Raw genomic sequence first — 18,134 nt, 5'->3', positions numbered from 1 at the left:
AGATCTGAACAGAACAAGACTACAGTGGACACTGTGATTGCTGCTTCGATCTGCCTTCGATGAAGGATTATCACAACTTCTGGGAATGCTATTAGCTCCTTCAGGGATTGCCTCAGATGCAGAGAGACAGGCCCCTTCCCAAGATGACTCATATCCAATGATTACTGTTAGAATAAAAAGGCCTGATTGACAGGGTGCAGATGGGGTGCAGGGGTTCACACCTGTAATCCCAGCACTTTTGGAGGTCAAAGACAAGCAGATTACATGAGGCCAGGAGTTTGAGACAAGCCTGGCCAACATGTCGAAATCCCATCTCTGCTAAAAATACAAAAAGTAGCTGGGCGTGATGGCGCACGTCTGTAATCCCAGCCACTCAGAAGGCTGAGGCACAAGAATTGCTTGAGCCTGGGAGGCAGAGGTTGCATTGAGCCAAGATCACACCACTGCTCCCTGGCCTGTATAACAGAGCAAGACTGTCTCTAAAATAAAATTTAAATTTAAATTTAAAAAGACCTGATCACCCCCAATTTGGGAGAATTTTGAGGAACCATTTCTGTTCCAGAATTTTCTGTGAGGTCAGCTGAGGCTAACATTGGACTTACAATCCAACATAACTTCTCTGTCTGTTCAATTCTGCTTCCTTCCCCTCTTCTCCACAGATCTTGATACCAAGGGCACTTCCTCTCAGAATCTGCTTTCCCCAGGACCCAATTTGAGATATCCATTTTATATCCTTATAATAGATTATGATGTATTAAAAGATACAATACTTCCATGTTACCTATTGGCTTAGAAAGAAACACAAAGTACATTAAGCTCAACAAAATCAGGTTAATATAAACTAGGAAAAAGTTTGGATACATACTTTAGTGAATACGTGCTGGGTAAGGTGGCTCACTCCTGTAATCCCAGCACTTTGGGAGGCCAAGGCAGATAGATTGCTTGAGCCCAGGAGTTTCAGACCAGCCTGGGTAACATGGCAAAACCCCATCTCTACAAAAAATTAGCTGGGCATGCTAGCATGTGCCTGTAGCCTGTGGTTCCATCTGTCTGGAAGGCTGAGCTGGGAGGATTATCTGAGCCCAGGAGGACTAGGTTTCAGAGAGCAATGATCATGTTACTGCACTCCATCCTGGGCGACAGAGTGAGACCCTGTTTCAAAAAACAAAATAAAAGAAAAAAACAACAATGAGTATTTCTGGATAATGCTTTTTATTTTCCTTTTTTTCTTTTAATTTTTTTTTTTAAATATGGAACGCTCCATGAATTTGTGTGTCATCCTTGTGCAGGGGCCATGCTAATCTTCTCTGTATCGTTCCAATTTTAGTATATGTGCTGCCGAAGCAAGCACTTTTCTTTTAATTTTTTAGACAGGGTCTCACTCTGTCACTCAGACTGGAGTGCTGTGGCTTGATCTCAGCTCACTGCAACCTCCACCTCCTGGTTTCAGGCGATTCTCCTGCCTCAGCCTCCCTAATAACTGGGACTATGGGCGCCCACCACCACATCTGGCTAATTTTTGTATTTTTAGTAGAGCCAAGTTTTCACCATGTTGGCCAGGCTTGTGTCGAACTCTGGACCTCAAATGATCCACCCCCATCAGCTTCCCAAAGTGCTGGGATTACAGGCATGAGCCACTGCATCTGGCCTTTTTATTTTCCTTTCCACAAATTTCCTGTTTTGTTTTTCAGACAGGATCTCACTCTATCACCCAGGCTGGAGTGCAACGGCACCATCTCAGCTCACTGAAACCTCTGCCTCCCAGGCTCAAGTGATCCTTTCACTGCTGCCTCCTGAGTAGCTGGGACCACAGGTGTGCAGCTACTCAGCTCACGCTGAAGTAATTTTGTATTTTGGGTGGAGATGGGGTTTTGCCATGCTGCCCAAGGTGATCTCCCACTCCTGGACTCAAGTAATCCACCCACCTTTGCCTCCCAAAGTGCTGGGATTACAGGCATGAGTCACCTCACTGGACCTAAATTTCCTCTGTTTTCTGAACTTATATATTTAGCATGTGTTATTTTTATATTCAAAAAGTATAGCAAAGAGATTTTCATTTTGGAAAATCAACCTTATAGTGAGTAGATAAATAGATAGTCTCTTAAACAACTGGGATAGTAAATTGGCATAAACACTCTAGAATATAATTCTACCGTATATGAAGATCCTTAATTCCCAGTAATTTTACTTTAAGGAAATTATCCTGAGAAAATACTAAAATAGAATTAAATATTTATTTATTTATTTTGAAGATGAAGTCTTGCTCTGTCACCCAGACTGGAGTGCAGTTGTGCAATCTCTGCTCACTGCGACCTCCACCGCCTGAGTTCAAGCAATCCTCCTACCTCAGCCTCCCGAGTAGCTGGGACTACAGGCATGCCACTGTGTCCAGCTAATTTTTGTATTTTTAGTAGAGACAAGTTTCACTATGTTGGCCAGGCTGGTCTTGAACTCCTGACCTCAGATGATCCACCTGCCTTGTCCTCCTGAAGTGCTAGGATTACAGGTGTGAGCCACTGCCCCTGGCCTGGAATTAAATAAATTAATAGAATTGAAATCATACAAAAATATATATTACAATTTTATTTCTTTTCTTTTCTTTTTAGATGGAGTTTCACGCTGTCACCCAGGCTGATGTGCAGTGGCACAATCTCAGCTCACTGCATCCTTCATCTCTCGGGTTAAAGTGATTCTCCTGCCTCAGTCTCCTGAGTAGGTAGGATTACAGGTGTGCACCGCCATGCCCAGCTAATTTTTTGCATTTTTAGTAGAGACAGGGTTTCACTATGTTGGCCAGGCTGGTCTCAAACTCCTGATCTCAGGTGATCTGCCCATCTCAACCTCCCAAAGTGCTGGGATTACAGACGTGAGCCACGGTGCCCAGCCTACAACTTTATTATTTCTAGTAGCCAAAAAGGAAAAAAAAGTACAGAAACAACATAAATGATGCACACACATGCACATATGTGTATGTAAATATTTATAGCTATTCAAAATATGATTTTAGCCTGGGTGCGGTGGCTCACACCTGTAATCTCAGCACTTTGGGAGACAGAGGCGGGCGGATCAACTTAGGTCAGGAGTTAGAGACTGGCTTGACGAATATGATGAGACCCCATATCTACTAAAAATACAAAAATTAACCAGGCATGGTGGCATATGCCTGTAGTCCCAGCTACTCAGGAGGCTGAGACAGGAGAATTATTTGAACCCTGAAGGTGGAGGTTGCAGTGAGCTGAGATCATGCCACTGCACTCCAGCCTGGGTGACAGAGTGAAACTTTGTCTCAAAAAAAACCCCAAAACCATGTGTGTGTGTGTGTGTGTATGTGTGTGTGTGTGTGTGTGTGTGTGTGTGTGTATACATACATATATATATATATATAGTTTTAAAAGAATGTTTATTGGCGTGAAAAAATGCCAAAGGAAAAGACTGGTAGAGCATATATGAAAGTGTTAACAGTATATTTCTGAATATTAGAATTTTAAGTCATTAAAAATATTAATCTTTTCTGATTAAAAAAAGTAATATACATGCACACAGTTAAAAAAGGAAAACTACATTTCAAAAGGATATATGAAGGGGAAGCTAAGCCTTCCTCACATTCCAGACCCCTATATACTTCTCCAGAGCACCAGTTTTACAGATTTCTTATGTCTGATGTCAGAAATATTTTGTGCCCATATTAGGACAAAAGTATATAATCTCTCTTTTATAACCCTCTCCCCTCTTTTTTATACACAGATGAGGACATACTATGACATTGTATTACACCTTTCTTTTTTTCTAATGACTGAGCTTGGAAATTATTTATCTATACAGTATCTCCATTGTTTTAATGGCTGAATAGTATTTCATTGTATAAATGTACCAAATAAACATTTACTTTGCTTTTAGTCTTTTACTATTAAAACATTCTTATACATCCACCTTTTCATGCACATGGGTGTACACATGGAGGAAAAATGGAATCTCTGGGTCAAAGGGATTTTTAATTTGTGTCAATTTAAAATTTGTAGGAATATTTTCAATTGCCCTTCAAAGAGATAGTACCAATTTATACCCCCAAGCTACGAAAACCCAAAGCAAGATACAAAACTGTAAATGTATATGATTTTATTTTTCCTAAAAAATTAAATTATATGAACTGAGCACGGTGGCTCACACCTGTAATGTCAGCATTTTGGTAGCCTGAGGAGGCGGATCACTTGAGGTCAGGAGTTTAAGACCGGCCTATTCGTCATGGTGAAACCCCATCTCTGCTAAAAATACAAAAAAAAAAAAAAAAAAAAAAGTAGCTGGGCATGGTGTGTACCCATAATCCCAACTACTCAGGAGGCTAAGGAATGAGAATTGCTTGAATCCAGGAGAAGGATGTTGCAGTGAGCTGAGATCATACCACTGCACTCCAGCCTAGGCAACACAGTGAGACTCTGTCTTTAAAAAAAAGTTAAATTATATGTTATGGATAACAAAAACACCAGAAGAAACTATTCAAAAATATTAGCAGTAGATTTCTCAAGGTATTAGAATTATAGATGATATTTATTCTCTTCTTTATATTTTTGTGCATTTCCAACTTTTCTATCATAAACATATATTATGATAATCAGGAAAAAAGAGCTGGGTACTATGACTTCATGCCTGTAATCCTAGCCCTGTGGGATGCTGAAACAGCAGGATGGCTTGAGCCCAGAAGTTCAAGACCAGACTAGGCAACATGACAAGGCTCTACTCTACAGTTTTGTTTTTTTTTTTTTTTGAGATGGAGTCTCACTCTGCTGCTCAGGCTGGAGTGCAATATCGAGATCTCAGCTCACTGCAACTTCCACCTCCTGGGTTCAAGTGATTCTCCTGCCTCAGCCTCCTGAGCAGCTGAGACTACAGGCGTGTGCCACCACGCCTAGCATTTTTTACGTTTTTAGTAGACATGAGGTTTCACTGTGTTAGCCAGGATGATCTCCATCTCCTGACCTCACGATCCGCCCGCCTCAACCTCTCAAAGTGCTGGGATTACAGGCATGAGCTACCGTGCCTGACCAATTTTTTTTTTTTAATTAGCCAGATGGCTAAGCCTTCCTGAAGCATGTCCCTCAGGAGTAAGAGAGTGCAGTGAGCTGTGGTCACACCACTGCACTCCAATCTGTGTGACAGAGCAAAACCTTGTCCCTTAATAATAATAGGCCAGACATGGTGGCTCATGCCTGTAATCGCAACAGTTTGGAAGGCAAAGGTGGGTGGATCACCCAAGGTCAGGGGTTTGAGACTGAAGCAGGAACAGTAAGAAACAAACCTCTCAAACACCGAACTGAGGAAGGAAGTGGCTTTTTATCTGGCTAGGAGCTGCACAGGGGGCTACAGCCTCATTCACCGAGCTCCCCGAGAAGCAGCTTCTTTCCCCTTTTATAGGCTTAACAACACCAAAGGAGAAACTGAGGTGAAACTATGTCATTGTCCATTGACTGGATGTCCGACCTTACAATCTTTTGGCTTCATTGATTTGCTAGTTCATTTGCAGTGCGAGTGGGAACAGGTGAAGGAGGGGGATTACAGACATAAGACAAAGGCAGTAAATTATTAGTTGGCAGAAGTGTTTCCAGGAGGGAGTCTGGGCTGTGCATACGTGGGGGTGTGACTCAGTGCTGGGCTCCAGCATGTTAGGAATAACATTCATTTGCAACTCTTTCAAGGCTTACAGATAGCAGAGATGCTGGGAACCGAAAAGGGAGTCATTTTCCCAGCTCTTTGGTATTTTGTTTCTTTTTTTCACCCTCCTTCCCATCCAGAGAGGAGGAGAGGTGAAGGCCGGGAAGTGGGAGGAGAGGAGGGAGTCTCACCTCTCAAGACCAGCCTGTCCAACATGGGGAAACCCTGTCTCTACTAAAAATACAAAAAATTAGCTGGGCGTGGTGGCCGGCACCTCTAATCCCAGCTACTCAGGAGGCTGAGGTTCAATCGCTTGAACCTGGTAGGCGGAGGTTGCAGTGAGCTGAGATCATGCCATTGCACTCCAGCTTAGGCCACAGAGCCAGACTCCCTCTCAAAAATAAATAAATAAATAAATAAATAAAATAATGAAAATAATAATCAGAGGAAAAATATCTTTTTAAAACTAAACAATAATGTTATATATTTTCACATATTTATTTCTAGAAGCTGAATATAATTGCAAACATCATTTTATATTTTACTTCTGAGGCTATAAAATAATTGCATTTAATTTATTACAATGTACCATAAATAGATGACATAAAATACTAATATTGATATTTATTTTTTATGGCAAAAATATTTATTAAAATTAATTTTTTAAAGTTTGAACTTTATTGGAAAGAGTCCCTTTAATTCATGCTTTCATCCTAGATGACTGAGTAATTACCACATATGGAATATAAAGCAGTGATGTTTAAAAACCACATAGTAACATAGTGAAAGGAATGCAATTCTTCAGGGTCTTGGAGAATTCAAAGTGGCATCTTAGGTGCTCTAAGAAACCAATGACAGTCTCATGGTTTTCCTTTTGGTTCAAGATTAGAAGAGTCAGGTTACCACTACCTGTTTTTAGAGGCAGAATATGTTCTTTCTACTAGTCCACAGTTTACTGGTCAGGTGGCCCCAGCAGTCTCTTATCTCAGTCCATCTGCCTCTAGGAGGGCCAGAAAATCTCTATGTCCCAGGCAGCAAGGCATCCTGCTAATCTCTACTTCAGATCCATGAACTGGATATCCATGATGAGAAGGGAGTTCTTAGGCAGTGGGCCAGGGGCTAGAGACAGAATAGGAAACACCTGATGCTCCGGGTCCATACTGGTCACCACAGTGAAGCCAGCTACACTTGTCTTGAACAGGTCCTCCTCTTCCCCTCTGCAGTGCTGACACTCAGTAGATGGTGCACCATATCTCAGCCAGGAGTGACAGGTACTAGCTTGAGCTGATTGTCCTCCTGAGACATGCCCAAAGGTAAATAGGAATTTGGGATGGTCAGTGCCCCAACTTTGTAGATTTTCACATCTGAAAATCTGACATTGAAGGCATGAGAGAAACAGCCTTGGAATCCATAAAACTACTCACAGATAAGAAGCTCATCCCTACATTCCCACCAGAAGTCCTTGGAGCACTCCATCACACCCCCAGATTTAGGGAGCAGCACAGTGCATACAAAGTGGGGGAAGTCCCATTTCAGTTCATTGTACAGTCATTCTTGATCCAGCACCACAACAACATTCACCTCAAATGGTGAGGCTGCATGCACCAGAGCCTGGTAACCAGAGTCTTTGACCCTGCCACAGGTGTTAATGACACAGCCACTCACAGATGCCCTTTGATTCACCCCACACCTTTGTTTCAACACTTCTGCTAAACAAGATGTAATCTGACTATAAAGCTTGATGTTGGTGACAGGAGTGGTGGAACCAAAATGATACACCAGAGGGGCCTGGATAGAGAAACCTTCTACATCTTTAGGCTGCCCAGGGTAGAGGGCCCCCATGGTATCAGAGATGGACACAGAGCCCTGGCTCACATCCAGCTCCACATAAGTGGGACGGTGGCCCAAACACACTGCCTAGTTGAGCAGAAGGCGACACACTGTAGACTTGTCCACATCAGTGGGGCCCACTACCATTACTCAGGTGCCTCGCTCTTCTTCCTTTTCTGCTTGCCTCTGCATCTGTTCCAAAGCTGTGTGAATGTTGAGGTAAAGCAACATAGGAGTGTCCTTGGAGACATAAGCCACCTCAGTGCGGCCACTCAGTTGCACAGAACAGCCACGCCAAGTGAAAACAGCCACTTTCGCACCAGCATCAAAGGTGAATTTCTTGTTTCAGGTCAGTTCTGTACCAGAGATCCCTGCCATGCCACTCAACAACTCCAACTGAACTGACTGGGATGCCTGCACCTCAAAGCAAAGTTCTGTTTCTCCCTCTAGTTAGAATCTAGCGGTTGGCTTCTTGTCATCATTAGCCTCTCCCCCAACATCTTCTATGTAGCTGCTGTGCCTGCATAGCCAGGAGCCCAGAAGTTCCTCCCCATATTGATATTTAAATAATGAAAGAGCTATAAAAATAATTACATCTGCCGGGCGCGGTGGCTCAAGCCTGAAATCCCAGCACTTTGGGAGGCCGAGGCGGGTGGATCACGAGGCCAAGAGATCGAGACCATCCTGGTCAACATGGTGAAACCCCGTCTCTACTAAAAATACAAAACATTAGCTGGGCATGGTGGTGCGTGCCTGTAATCCCAGCTACTCAGGAGGTTGAGGCAGGAGAATTGCCTGAACCCAGGAGGTGGAGGTTGCGGTGAGCCGAGATCGCGCCATTGCACTCCAGCCTGGGTAACATGAGTGAAACTCCGTCTCAAAAAAAAAAAAAAAAAAATTACATCTAGGCTGGGCACAATGGCTCATGCCTGTAATCTCAGTGCTTTGGGAGTCTGAGGTGAGCAGATCGCTTGAGCTTAGGAGTTTGAGATCAGCCAGGGCACCATGGCAAGACTCCATCTCCACCAAAAAAGAAGAAAAAAAATTAGCTGGGTGTGGTGGTGTGCAGCTGTAGTCCCAGCTACCTGGGAGGTTGAGGTGATAGAATCACCTGAGCCCAGGAAGTCGAGGCTGCAGTGAGCTGTGATTGAGCCACTGTACTATAGCCTGGACAACAAAGTGAGACCCTATCTAAATAATAGTAATAATAGTAATTGCGGCTGGGTGCAGTGGCTCACCCCTGTAATCCCAGCACTTTGGGAGGCCAAGGTGGGCAGATCACTTGAGGCCAAGAGTTTGAGACCAGCCTAACATGGTGAAATCCTGCCTCTACTAAAAACACAAAAATTAGCCAGGTGTGGTGACCCATGCCTGTAATCCCAGCTTCTCGGGAGGCTGAGGCTGGAGAATTGCTTGAACTCGAGAGGTCGAGGTTGCCGTGAGCCAAGATCATGCCACTGCACTCCAGCGTGGGCGACAGAGCCAGACTCTGTCTCAAAAAAAAAAAATTGCATCTAATTTTCACATCTGAGAAGATTATAACTTAAGGCTAAAACAATCAATGATCCTTTTAAATGAATGGTCACTAAGTATATATGCCATAATCAGACATCTAGAATTGGAAATGGACCATCAGACCAAAGTCCATGAGGACTCCAGCTAGTGTCAGTCTCCAAGAATCTGTACGTGCCTTCCCAGAGACTGAGACCAAGATACACCGTGAGTACTAAAAGGAATTTCCCTTCTCGTAGAAGTCAGGGAGAACCTGAGAATGGAGAGTTCCCATAAGTCATTTATTTAACAAATATATTTAAGTGTTTATTATATGTAAAGCACCATATTACATGTTAGGAAGACAAAGATGCACAAGACACAGTCCTTGCCCCCTTAGAGATTTATATTCTAACAGAAGATAAACACACTAAACAGTTAATTATATAATAACTTCTTATAGATAAATGACTAATTATATAAATACTAGGTATATAGTAAGTATTCTGTTATATTAATTGTTATAGGTGCTATGAAAAGTACAGGATTCTATGAAGCTACATAATTGGGGCACCTGACTAATGCGAGGATTATCAGAAAGGCAACTTCAAAGACAAAATGCTTTGGCTGACATCGGAAGAAGATGGATTGCTAAAGTAGGGGACCACTTGTACAAAGGCCCTTGTCAGTAAGGAACCTGGAGCATTAAAGGAATTAAAGGAAGGCCAGTATGGAGAGAAGGCAGAAAGCCATGGGAGAATGCACAAAGCACTGTGTCCACTCTGGCCCTTCTCCAGCCACTCGCTTGTCATTGGGTGAGGAATTCACAATGTCAAGGGGACATGCCCGTCTGAAACCTGCGTCACCCTTCTTTCTAGAACACATTCTGGGTTCCCTGAAATTCCCAGCCCAAATGTCTCTGAGCCTGCTTCCAGGGCCTGTGCAACCCTCTTTCATGTCCTGTTCTTTTGAGTGTGGACCTGGTTACTGATATGCATACTCCTGGGCCCAAAAGTTGTCTAAAGGGCAGCTATTTATCAGGGATGTGGAATATGCAGAGTTGGGTGAGCACACATGCGTAAGTGAGGTCCCTGTGATGCTGAATGGAACTTGGTATGATGAGAAACGTAAGAGCCAGAGCTTGGGGTTCATCTCTCCCAAACTAGAAACTTTGGGTCTGAGAATTGTAAATGCAAACCTGGCCTTATAGGGAGTTATGAAGATATGTTTGTCAAAATAGAAGGATATTACATATCTTAAAATTTCTTCATCAGCTTGCTTTAAAACTTTTAAATATTTAAAAATTTAGTATGTCAGCCTCTATTTGTGTTCTCATTTCAGCCTGGTAGATGTCAGGAATGAGCCTGACCATGTTTGTAATTATCATTTTGATCTTTATTCTAAGAACAATCAGAGACAATTAAAGGGTTGTAAACAGAAGAATGATTTGATCAGATTTACAACGATCACTAGTTGTTGTGTGGACAGTGGATCAGAGATAGACCAGAGAAGATGTACAAAGATCTCATGAGTAGTTTAGGCTAGAATGGAAAAGACAAGATTAGTAGTGGCAGAGACATCAAAAAGTCTCTTTAAGTGATAATTTGGCAGTGACAAAATCCAAGAGACAAAATAATTGACAATCACCTCCAAGAGACAAGATAATTGATTGAATACGAATTACTCTGAAATTTCTGACTGGTGCAACTTGATGGAGAGTCATACCATTTACTGAAATGAACAAGAAGAGGATCAGACCTTTCTTTCCTTTTCTTTTCTTTTTTGTTTGGTGGTGGATAGAGTCATGTTCTAGCTAGAACCATGGCAAGCACTTCTTTCAATAATATTTGATCATGTGTTTTATAATTACAAGTAATTATTTTCTCTAATCAGATGGAGCTCTTCTTTTTTCTCTCAATCAAATAACTAATAGAGGGGGAGGAGACTTATTTGAGGAGGCACCAGAGCAAGAGCCCACAAGAAGAATGGTCCACAAGTGGACTGAGGCCAGCACAAATGACTGTAGCTATGGGTCATGAGCAATGGCAGGACAACTTAGCAGTCAAGAACCCAGCTCCAATGGAACAGTAAATCTATGCTGGGGTGGGAATGGGGTAGGTTGGCTCCTCTGCTTTGCCCCTTGACAGGAACTGCACAGGTGAGACAGTTGCCATATTCACTGATACATGTTAAAAGTTAGTTTTCTTTGGGAAGCCTCCTATACTGTGGAGAATGACATGGACAAAGCCAGAGGAGGAAGAACAGTCCTCAGCCCAGAAGACTGATAGTTGCTTCTCTGGCTGAGGTATTAAGATCCTTAGAGAGGAGACAACTCTGTCTTCATTGGATTTCCAGTCTGCACCAGATGCCAAACCAACATGAAGTAGAAACGGGGAAATTTTGTCACAACTATCTGCCACAAGGATTTCTCTAATTACGACTTTGTCTTTTTACACTTTATGGTGTTGCATTAAATATTTGAGTTTTACAGTGAAAAAAAGGTTGCTAAGCAGTATTTACACAATAAATTTAAAGGTAGAAATTAGAAAATATTTCCACTCACATTTCTTTCTTTTTTTTTTTTTTTTTTTGAGTCGGAGTTTCGTTCTTGTTACCCAGGCTGGAGTGCAATGGCGCGATCTCGGCTCACCGCAACCTCCGCCTCCTGGGTTCAAGCAATTCTCCTGCCTCAGCCTCCTGAGTAGCTGGGACTACAGGCCGTGCCACCATGCCCAGCTAATTTTTGTATTTTTAGGGGAGACGGCGTTTCATCATGTTGACCAGGATGGTCTTGATCTCTTGACCTCGTGATCCACCCGCTTCGGCCTCCCAAAGTGCTGGGATTATAGGCATGAGCCACCGGGCCCGGCCTCCACTCACATTTCTAAAAGCAATTAATTAGAGAGATATAAGGAAGACAGAGTGAACAGAATGTTTGCTGTTACTCAACTGTTAACAGGCAACTAGAATAAAACTGGCGTGTGAAAAACGTGACCCCATCATCAAATGGAGGACATGGCTGCAAGGGCCAGCAGCCAATGAATTTGTGAAACAGTTGTTGCAACTTCAACTTTACGATGTTACTTTAACTTAACACACGTTGCCTTTTTAAACAAAATCTATACTTTTTCCATAAGAAATGAATTGTCTGGCTGGGCGCAGTGGCTGACTCCTGTAATCCCAGAACTTTGGGACGCTGAGGCAGGCGGATCACAAAGAGAAAAGAAACGAATTGCCTATGACACTGCTTGTCAATCAGTGCTTAGAGTGGGCTAGTTTGTGTCAGCTAATTATACACCTCTTCAGGCAGTGAGAGAGACTCTTGCGCCTCTCCACCTACAAGCAGGAACACGGGAAGAAAGGCGGCTGGACCAAGTAACAGCACGTCAACCCAAACATCTTTTGGGGGAATGTACATTACCAAGCATGGTGTTTTTGCAAGTGTGGAATGTGAAGTGATCTCAGGTATTACAAAAACAAGTCGTGAAGTTACTCTGAATCAGAGAGAGAAAAATATTCCTCTTTAAAATAACTTTCAATTCTCCTAATCATAGAGAGAAAGTTAGTTTGCTGGTAGGTTATTTTGATACTTGTTGATGTTTTTAACGAAAACTAAGTTTTGACTGAAAGATTCAAGGGACCTTATCTAGCTAGAATTTTTTTTTTTTTTTTTTTTTGAGAAAGTCTCCCTCTGTGTTGCCAGGCTGGCATGCAGTGGTACGATCGCAGCTCATTGCAGCCTCCGCCTCCCAGGCTCAAGTGAGTCTCCTGTTTCAGCCTCCTGAATAGCTGGCATTCAAGGCATGTGCTACCACACCTGGCTAATTTTGTATTTTTTGCAGAGATGCAGTTTCACCATGTTGGCCAGGTTGGAATTGAACTCCTGACCTCAGGTGATCCAGCCTCTTTGCCTCCCAAAGTGTTGGGATTACAGGGGTGAGCCTCCGTGCCCAGTCAAGACTATGACTTTGAGAGAGGTTAATCTCTTTAAATGAGAAAATCTCTGAAGGGGCTGATGATTGAAGACTATCTCTGCCAATACCACTCCCAGCAGTTGGGGCAATAATCCTTCATTGAAGGGGATTTGAGTGGCATATCGCCATGTCTATGACATTCACAAAGGGGAAACTCACCTGAGCCAGACAGCCTAGCTGTCTAGCTGCAAGGAGATAGCCTTTGGCATCATATTTATGAAAAATAAAAATTCAGTTGGAAATCCTAACTTCAAAAATTTAAAGTTCTATTCTAATTTCTAATGCATCACTGAATAGTCTCACAAAAATGTCACCAGTATTTGGAGGATATTTCTCAGGAATAACAGTTTCAAACTTGGGTTATGGAGAAGGGAAAGAAGGGTCACTCAAAAGTAGCCAGCTGACCGAGAGCTTGAAATTTTATAGATTCTTCAAATTTGCACTTTGTAATTAAAAAAAAAATCGGTGGTTTCTGGCGAGGACACGATGGCTCATGCCTGTAATTGCAGTGCTTTGTGCAACTCTGCAGTCTCAATTTGAGGTAGAAGGATCTCTTGAGCCCCAGAATTTGAGGCTGCAGTGAGGAATGATGACACCACTACACTCCAGCCTGGGAGACAGAGCAAGGCTTTGTTACAAAAATAAATAAATAAATAAATGATTGTTTCCCTTCTACCTTTGATTCTGGCACTATGCTTGTCCTCTTCTTGAAAATCACTTATGGCTGGGCGCGGTGGCTCACACCTGTAATCCCAGTACTGTAGGAGACCAAGGCAGGTGGATTGCTTGAGCTTAGGCATTTAAGACCAGCCTGGGCAACATGGCAAAACCCCATCTCTACTAAAAATACTAAAAGTTAGCTGGGCATTTTGGTGCATTCCTGTAGTCCTAGCTATTCTGGAGACTGAGACATGAAAATTGGTTGAACTCAGGAGACAGAGGTTGCAAACAGCCGAGATTGCACCACTGCACTCCAGCAAGACTCTGTTCCCAAAAAAAAAAAAAAAAAGGAAAGAAGAAATTCATTGATAGTTAATTCTTTGGTCTTCGTGACAGCAGCAATGGAGCAGTGAAGCATATGTTTCATATTTCTGGATGGGATCTTCTCTGGCCCCTAGCCTGCTGGCTCCTTGAAATGAAAAAAATACAGTGCCAACAAGGGCCTTGAGTGAATGCAGCCCAACCTGCACTCACCATGCGCAGCTGCAGCCTCTGGGAAGGGCTGCTCTCAGTTTGCATGTGGCCAGGAGGCCGAGCTGAGAGGTCAGCACAGAAGCTGGCCCTCATCCTGTCCTAATTCTGTTTTGAATGGAACATGTGATCATTCCGACATCCCAAGGAGAAGTAGCAGAGGCACAGGACTTAGTGCCTCCAAAGCTGTTGGGAGTCTTGAAGGACACCCCAGATGTGAAAATGCTCCATAAACTGGGATGTATTGGACAATCACCAGGCAAGATTTCTGTTTGTGTTTCTTTTACAGTGTGGCTGGCCTTATAAAATAAATAATGTTTCCCTGGCAAAAGAATTTAAGTTCCCTCCAAGAACTAGGGCAGCCTGGTGCTCTGGAACATGCCATCGGCTTGACTCACAAGTCAATACGAGATTTGGATTCTAATCCTTGATCTTCTGTCACCTCAATCTCACTTAATTTCTCCTCCAAAGCAAGAGAACTGATTTCGTGACTACTGAGTACAGGCCCAGCTAGGTTAAACTCATGGGTTCTGAAGGGAATTGGACACATTGAGGTGCAGGACAAACTGGTGTGCAGAGAAAAGAAGACAAATTAGAGTCACTGTCACCGCGACTCCGTCTCTCTATATTACTCTTTTTTCTTCTCAGTTGGCTGTTCCTAAAACGGGTTCAAGCAACTGCAGGCAGGCATCCTACTACTTTCGTGGTGAGCAAAAGGAAAGATTATTTTCCCCGATGGTTCCAGAAAAAGTTGCAGAATTAAATCTCATTGTTCAAGATTAGCTTGGTTGGGACACATGCAGTAGTGGATGCTTTGACTCTCCACTCAGATCCCCTTTATCAGCTGGCACACCCCTTCCATTCCGTACCTCCTCCCCCATTTCCTGCAGTTATTTTGAGGCTGTGGCCAGCAGTTTAAACCTGTGACCTTGGTTTTTAAGATGTGTTTTTGGCTGTACAAACCCTCCCAGCCTAGGGATGCCTGGGAGGTTACACTGTCTCAATACATAGACTAATGACTGATAGATATGAAATTACTTAAAAGGCTAACGTCCTTGCATCAAGGCAGAAACAATTCTGTAGTGTAATTTGTGTTCCAGAGGCAAGCTTCTCTCTCCACATGCAAAACTAAGCCAAGTCTGAATTTTACCTGACACTAAGTCGTTACCTGGCTCCTTCCCCTTCTTTATCTTTCTCCCTTACAGGATTCTCTGAGAGCATTATTTGAATCCCTGCCTCAGGCTCTGTTTTTGGGAAATCCCATCCAAGATACATTTCTGAACCAGTCATTGAATGAGTGGCTAAGTGTTATTGAGGGACAAGCCAGGTCATATGCCCACCTACACCTCATAAACCTGAATTCCTGAATGTTTCATGGAGAACTGTGATTTGTCTACTACTATAACCCCAATATTCAAAATAAAACAGAGTAGCCATTTAATTGTATTACTAAAATCAATCAAGGAAAGAATGGACTGAGTGTGTGTGTGTCTGAATCCTTGAAATGGAAGAAATACAGCGTCATAAAAGGCCCTGAGTGAGTGCAGCCCAGCCTGAATTTATCGCTTGCAGCCAAAATGGTTGCTTCAGCTTGCATGTGGCCAGGAGACAGAGCTGATAGGTCAGCACAGAAGCTGGCCCTCATCCTGTCTCAATTTTGTTTTATTGGCTTTTTTTTTTTTTTTTTTTTTTAGATGGAATATCACTCTGTCACTCAGACTGAACTGCAGGGGCGTGATCTTGGCTCACTGCAACCTCCACCTCCTGGGTTCAAGTGATTCTCCTGCCCTAGCCTCCCTAGTTAGTAGCTGGGATTACAAGCGCCCACCACCAAGATGAGCTAATTTTTGTGTTTTTAGTGGAGATGGGTTTGATCATGTTGGCCACGTTGTTCTTGAACTCTTAACCTAAAGTGATTTGCCTGCCTGGGCTGGGATTACAGGCATAATCAACTTTTTAAAATTTTTGAGATGGAGTTTCTCTCTGTTGCCCAGGCTGGCATGCAGTGGTGTTATCTTGGCTCACTGCAACCTCCACCTCCTAGGTTCAAGCAATTCTCCTGCCTCTGCCTCCTGAATAGCTGGGACTACAGATACGTGCCACCACACCTGGCTAATTTTTGTATTTTTTTAGTAGAAATGGGGTTTCAACATGTTGACCAAGCTGGTCTCAAATGCCTGACCTCAAGTGATCCGCCCGCCTCAGCCTCCCAATGTGCTGTGAATTATAGGAGTGAGCCACTGCACCCGACCCAATTTTGTTTTGAATGGAACATGTGATCACTCTGATGATACTCAAAGGAGAAGTAGTAGAGAGCACAGGACTTGGTGCCATCCAAAGCTAATGGGAGTCTTGAAGGATATTCCAAATGTGGAAAAAATATATATATTTTCCCAAGATAATTTGTGTGTGTCTGTGTGTGTGTGTGTGTGTGTGTGTGTGTGTGTGACTGTTAACAGAAGAAAAGGGATTGAATGTAGGAATGTGAAATGATAACTGTGCACTACAATGATAAACAAACAAGCAGAACTGAACTTAAAAACCAAAGCTTTCACTCTGCCAAAGCCCAGGTTTTTGTCAATAACCACGTATACCAAGCATTTGTGATTCTAAGCAATGCTTTCACTTTAAAATTTTAAAAATATTCTAGGAAATGTGTTTGTTGCTTATTTGTTATCTGGTGAATAATGGAATTACTTCAAGTAGGTAATGAAATTTGCTTTTTATTTAATATAAGAATTGCAGAGAGCAGAAACTAAAATCCTGTAAAAAATTTCTTGTTGAGTCATTCACCCTTGCTCAAGACAAGCTTTCACTTTGCATTGAATTTTAATGTGATGTTTCTTCCTCTTCCCCCACCTTTTCTACCATAGTCAGCTAGTCAGTAATTTCTCTTTGGCTCCAGTGATATTGCCCTCCCAGAATGGTCAGGTGGACTGCTGGGACATTTCTAGGGATCTCCACACTCTTTCACTTCCAAGAATCCATTCATGATCTTTCTCCCATGGGTCCATGGGTGTAAAATCCCCTTATAACACAAACTGTGCACCTGGAAAATAATTCATTTGTGCTCTCAAAATTTATTAATTGTAGCAAGCATGCTAATTCCAGCACAAACTAAAGCAGTTTTTTAGTTACTTTTAAAAGAACTGTCATGAGTTAAAGTGGGATTTCTATCAAGCTTTCTGAAATAATGAAAATGTTGGAAGTCATTGAGTAGTCTTATTCCAGAGATATATATGTTTGCTAAGATAATTCTGGCTTGGGTGGGAGGAAAACCACGTCAAGGAGATCTGCCAGAAGACTGTTTTGGTAGTCCAAAGAGGCAGAGATTTGTTAGTAAAGAGAAGCATGAGAAATGCTCTTTGGAGTAAAATTGACTACCTCAGAGTGTCTGGCTTCATTGTGCTAAATAAGGCAGGACTGCTGTGCAGAGACCAAAACTAGCAAGTCTCTCAGAACCACTGTACTCAGCATCTCCACTGAACAGTCTGTGTAGCTGTCACCAGGTGGCAGGTGGTAGGAATCTGGGTCAGGTTGTGTTAACTTCCTGGTCAGGCCATGAAGAAGTGAGGGAAGTGCAGTCCATATGATTTGGTCCATAAATACAAAACTTATCCTTGATATGAATTAACCAACTACTAACAGGGCCAAATTATAACATTCGTGAGCTTTGGGAAGTTTTGAATCTGTGGGCCCTTTCATCCATCATAAATCTTAAAAATTATATTTTACAACTGCCTTGGTATAAAGATGAATATAATCCAGGCAAGATTCTTTTTTTTTTTTTATTGTGGTAAAATATACACAACATTTCCCATTTTTACCATTTTTAACTGTACAGTTCAGTGGCTTTAAGTACACCAGTTTCTTTTTATATGTTAATAATAAATTATTTATTTTTATTCTGATTTTAAAATAAATTAAAATTAAAACATTTTTGCAGGCCCTTAAAAGTATCTTGGACCCTAGATACTGTGCTAGCTATACCTAATGGATAAG

General features: G+C 42.4%; 1 long non-coding RNA gene and 1 other non-coding gene across 2 annotated transcripts; one reads left to right on the top strand and one right to left on the bottom strand.

Moving 5' to 3' along the window:
- Nucleotides 1-1,244: 1,244 nt before the first annotated feature.
- LOC116545182 lies at nucleotides 1,245-1,351 on the bottom strand. The gene has a single exon (XR_004266224.1). It is a non-coding gene; the product is annotated as a U6 spliceosomal RNA (small nuclear RNA).
- A 3,925-nt stretch (nucleotides 1,352-5,276) lies between these two features.
- LOC116541488 lies at nucleotides 5,277-11,046 on the top strand. Its single transcript, XR_004264834.1, has 3 exons — nucleotides 5,277-5,506; nucleotides 7,384-7,389; nucleotides 11,035-11,046. It is a non-coding gene; the product is annotated as an uncharacterized LOC116541488 (long non-coding RNA).
- Nucleotides 11,047-18,134: the final 7,088 nt, after the last annotated feature.

The sequence above is a fragment of the Sapajus apella genome, unplaced genomic scaffold (assembly GCF_009761245.1).
Source record: "Sapajus apella isolate SASKATOON/1434 unplaced genomic scaffold, GSC_monkey_1.0 scaffold4, whole genome shotgun sequence".
Taxonomy (NCBI): Eukaryota; Metazoa; Chordata; class Mammalia; order Primates; family Cebidae; genus Sapajus; species Sapajus apella.
This window is presented reverse-complemented; position numbering and strand designations above follow the sequence as displayed.